General features: G+C 36.5%; 1 pseudogene across 1 annotated transcript; it reads left to right on the top strand.

Moving 5' to 3' along the window:
- The first annotated feature begins 667 nt into the window (after positions 1–667).
- Positions 668–3,830, top strand: LOC149190692 (pentatricopeptide repeat-containing protein At2g13600 pseudogene; annotated as a pseudogene). The gene is made up of 2 exons (XR_016256013.1): positions 668–2,910; positions 2,994–3,830. The product of XR_016256013.1 is annotated as a pentatricopeptide repeat-containing protein At2g13600 pseudogene (transcript).
- The last annotated feature ends 995 nt before the right edge of the window (positions 3,831–4,825 follow it).

Genomic DNA, 4,825 nt, shown 5'->3' with positions numbered 1-4,825 from the left:
TAATATGTTTCATAAAAACCAATCATTAATATATTTAGTCCTTCCTGGTCATCTTCATGACTAGATTATTACTAACTAAAATTACATATGAAGATGACTAAATTATTACTAATCTTGTCATGAAGATGACTATTCCAGATGCAAAAAATGGGGCATAGTGGACATTTGCCTTGGCCCAAAACTAGGATGTCTCACACCAAATATTCAAACGTGACCCAGACCACCCTTTACAAAAGGATAACATGAGATAACTAATCTTGACATAAGGACGCCACAGAACATAAACTAAACACCATACAATGTAGTAAAAATTTAAGAAAAACATAAACTAGACAAGGATGATAATTGACGATCATGGAGAGCCAACAACATGAGAGTTGTTCTCCAGTAAGGCAAAATTGGCATTGATAGTGTTGAGAAAAACTACATTGATTACTACAGTCGCTTCCTCATATCCATTGGAATCAGTACCAAAATCAGAAGCTATATACCATTCCACTTGGTTCAGTTTTACTATTATATCATTCAAATTGTATCTAATTTCCCACATGATGTGCTTCGTTTCTTCTCGTACATAATTTGTAATTATCGATTTATTTATGAGATAACCATGCTAAGGGATGTCTCCATTTGGCGATGGTGAGACGTGACATCATATGAAATTTAAGCATAGTGCTCCGAGGTTTTATGGGGTGTGGACTCCTCGTTTCCGAGACCTTTTTATTGTAACCACTTTGAATCTGCTCGGTTAATAAATACTCCCGGATTCTATGTATAGCCGAGTGTTTGTTGCATCTAATGCAATATAATGTTTGTTGTTGCCTTTATGTGTTTTAATCGCTCCTCTCACATTATGGGATGCCAATGGCACTGGCATTCCTACAACTATTACGGAAGCATACGAAGGAGTTGTTCGTTCCTGACTCCAGGCTTAGCATTCATTCTCTCAAAGCTAACTTTACTTTCAAAACTCAAACTAGCTTCTGTGCCGAACCTCATGACAATAGCTGCGCCTCTCGGGCAATCGATATAATTGAGGATTCCACAGGATTGTCTGAGCAGAGCCAATTGAAGGAGGGAATGAAAATTTTACACCGCCAAGGCATCGGAACAAACCTATGCAGCTATGCTTCTCTGTTAGAAGACTGCATTCGTATGGAAGCCATGGCAGATGGCAAACTAGTCCATGCCCACCTAATAGAATCAGGATGTAAGCCAAATAACTTCTTGGAAACCAAGCTTGTGATCATGTATGCCAAGTGCGGGATCATGTCGGATGCCCGCCGAGTTTTTGAAATGTCTGAACAGAATGTAATCTCGTCAACTGCCATGATTGCAGGATATGCAAAGAATGGAGATATTTGGGCAGCCCGCACTGTTTTCCAGAATATTCCCCAACGAGATGTCGTAACGTGGAATGCCATGATTGCAGCTTATGCGCAGAATGGGTTTTCTCAGGAGGCGTTGGAGGTATTTCGGCAAATGCAAGAAGCAGGTATGCATCCCAGCTCTGTTACATTTTCCTCTGTTCTTTCTTCGTGTGCCAACTTGGTAGCTCTGGAACAAGGCAAGGAGGTCCATGGGTACATAATTAGAAGTGGGATTCCATGCAATGCTTTTATGGGTAATGCCCTTGTAGATATGTATGCCAAATGTCGGTATGTAAAGGATGCGCGACAAGTATTTGACAAAATGCCTGAACGAAATGTGGTCTCTTGGAATGCTATTGTGGGCGGATATGCACTGAATAGGCATAGTGATGAGGCCCTGGAGCTCTTTCAGAAAATGCCTGAGAGGAATTTGGTCTCGTGGAATGTAATTATTGTAGGGTTTTTGCAGAGTGGGTGTGTTGATTATGCCCTGGAGCTCTTCTGTGAAATGCCTGAGAAAAACATTGTCTCGTGGAATGCAATGTTAGCAGGATTTGTGAAGAATGGTTGCAGTGATGATGCCTTGGTTCTCTTTCGACAAATGCGACAGAGAGGTGTAAAGGCAGATTCTGTTACCGTTGCCAGTATTCTTCCAGCATGTGCTGACTTGGCATCTTTACAACATGGCAAGGAGGTCCATGAAGATGTCGTTAGGTACGGAGCTCAATTCAATATCTCTGTGAGAAATGCCCTTGTAGACATGTATGCCAAATGTGGAAGCATTGAAGATGCTCGTAAGGTGTTTGATGAAACCCTTTTGCGAAATGTAATTTCCTGGACTGCAATGATTGTAGGATATGCCATGCATGGCTATGGCAAGGAAGCCCTTCAAATCTTCGAACAAATGCCGCATTCTGATTCAAAACCAAACTCTGTCACCTTCATAGGTGTTCTGTCTGCATGTTGTCATGCAGGCCTAGTGGATGATGGCTGGAAATACTTTCATAATATGAGTAAAGACTATCAGATCACCCCTTCATTGAAGCACTATAGCTGCATGGTCGATCTTCTCGGCCGTGCTGGGCATCTTAATGAGGCAGAAGACTTCATCAATAAAATGCCAATAAAACCTGATGTTGATGTGTGGGCATCCTTGCTCGGTGCCTGCAGAATCCATAATCATATAGAGATAGGAGAACGTGTGGCAGAGCATCTTTTTGAATTGGACCCTAAAGCTTCTGCACATTATGTACAATTGTCAAATATGTATGCAGAAGCTGGCATGTGGGATGATGTAGAAAATGTAAGAAAAAGAATGAAAGCCAGAGGGATAAAAAAGATGCCTGGATGCAGCTGGATTGAGGTAAATAATAAGGTGTTTGCATTCTTCACTGGAGACAAATCGTTCTCAGAAATGAAGGAAATTTATGCAAACATGGACACAATCTCTGGGCTCTGGGCAGATGGAGGCAGGGTATATGCCTGATATAACTTTTTGCCGCATGATACAGATGAGGAATTGAAGGAAAACTTTCTATAGGTGAGAAGTTGGCTGCTATATTTTCACTTATCAAAGCATTTTTTGTAGCACCAATCCAAATTATCAAGAAATTTTGATTGCAGAGTAATAGTCCCTCTGTCAGCAAGTTCCTCTTGAAGATCGTTGCTCAAGAGATCATTGACGGGGTTATAATTGTTAACATCATTTACAGGTCAGGCAGTGGTCTTGTTGCCATTATTGTTGACACTAACCGAAGCAATCTCTAAACAAGGAGTTTCTAACAAGAAGTTCTAAAACTGTTTAGCTTGCATTTCAATTTTTTAGGATGTTCCTATGGATTGTTTTTTTGTCCCATTATGTACGGTGTTTCATCTTGTATTTTTTTTTTTTTTTTCCTGGACTAAATGGATCATAATTTGAATCACTGTTATAGCTCAAGTTTTGGATAACTAGTCAGACCAGCTCCACAATGTTAGGTATTGGGCATTTGCCAGCATATTGCTGTGTGCTACATATCTTCTCTATCTGACCAAACTCGGTTTCCTTCAAGATATCGGATCTTGGTGAGCCATCCTCTTCGTGGTGTTATGGATTGTTTCACCATATTTTATAGGCTAGGAATTTGGTGAGCCATCCTCTTCGTGGTGTTATGGATTGTTTCACCATATTTTATAGGCTAGTAATTCCGGTCTTTTAGCATCAAATGACTGAAGCTATCCATTGATTAATGTTTCCCAATTTAACTTCTGAGAGTTTAATTATGTTCATTTTTTTTTTCTTTCTGTTCTAGCGTGCCTGCATCTTCATAAAGTAATAATTTGGAAATTGAAGAAACTTTCCAAAGATGATGGCTACAGATGAGTATCATCTTTAAGCCTTTGATGTATAGAAGCTCACTTGATATGATTGTTATACCTTGATATAACTTTCGGCCATTAATGAGTATGAATTTTTTTGAATGATTTTATTACATTTACTATTAGAGAAAGAAGAAATAGAATACATTAGTTGATATGTTGATGTTTTTTTATAAAAGCAGAGTAAATCCATAATAACAACCTGGATGTTTTTTTGTTAAGTGCAGAGGCCCATTCTACAATCTAATATGAGGGTAATGTGTAATTTCATCCGTGTTCAACTTGGAGTTGACATGTGTCCCTTAAAAAAAATACTTTAAATGAAAAAAATTGTCAGCTATAATAAAAACATAAATGATTATACATATTTGGTTAGTTTTAATTAAAAGCATTATAAAACATTAATAATCACATTTTCATTATGCTTTTTTTAGTTGATATTTCACTTTCACTCTTTGAGTAATAAATAAAATATTTCGATATCTATATTAAATAATATAATTTTATATAACTTTACATAGATAAAGTAAAAAACAAAACAAAACAAAACAAACAAACAAACAAATTTTATATTTCTCTTATAAATATTTCAATATAAAACTTAAATAAATTATTTGAATACCTCTATATATATAGATAATGTGTGTGTATATATATGTCTTGATGTTTACCTTAGTAAAATATTTCAATGTTCAAAAGGAAAAAGTAATTAAAGGTAAAATAATTTAGTTACTTCTTAATAAGAGGAAAATGTGTAACTCATATATATTAATAATAATAAATTATTTAAAAATATGAAAAATTACACATGGTCTATATAGAGAGAGACAGAAAACCACTATAGTTCTATCTTAATCATGAATTTATCAAGCACTAAAAGGATTAAATCTCTTGACGTGTAATTTTTTTTCAAGTTTTGCATTCTAAAAAAAAGTGTGCATATAATGAGATTTGATCCCTCTAGGCTTTTAGTAGATTTGTGGTTAAGATGGATTTATACTGGTGTACATATTTTAGAACCACGATGGAAGATAGAAAGCCAATAAAGAAAGAACTATATCATAAGTAATATCCAAAGAAGTTTCAACCCCATAATG

Source organism: Pinus tabuliformis, chromosome 3_1 (genome assembly GCF_031772625.1).
Source record: "Pinus tabuliformis cultivar Carrire ecotype Pingquan chromosome 3_1, CPIR1, whole genome shotgun sequence".
NCBI classification, from domain to species: domain Eukaryota; kingdom Viridiplantae; phylum Streptophyta; class Pinopsida; order Pinales; family Pinaceae; genus Pinus; species Pinus tabuliformis.
This window is presented reverse-complemented; position numbering and strand designations above follow the sequence as displayed.